We start from the raw sequence: 326 nt of genomic DNA, 5'->3' as shown, positions 1-326 counted from the left end.
AGCGCTGAAGCACTTTGGGAATCAGCTTTCCCTCCCCGCCAAACCCGGAGGCCGCAAGCCCCATCTGAAGTTTACTGTCTGACCCACTGGGCTTGGCCCGGCTTCCAGACGTAGGACGTCCACCAGAAGCCAGCCTCACCGCAGCGAGCGGCGAGCGCCCTAGGAGAGGGCCACGCCCCGGAAGCGGCTTCCAGCCACTCAGAGCAGGCGGGGGCGGGCCCGGGCGGGCGTGCGGGGGCGGCTGGGTCTTCGCTCTCGGGGCGGGGCCGCCGTACGAGCCCGCGCGTCTGGGTGGCGGCGGGGGCGCGCCCGTGGGGAGAGGCGGC

Source organism: Mus caroli, chromosome 5 (genome assembly GCF_900094665.2).
Source record: "Mus caroli chromosome 5, CAROLI_EIJ_v1.1, whole genome shotgun sequence".
NCBI lineage: Eukaryota > Metazoa > Chordata > Mammalia > Rodentia > Muridae > Mus > Mus caroli.
The sequence above is the reverse complement of the archived record's forward strand: the minus strand, read 5'-3'. Positions refer to the sequence as shown.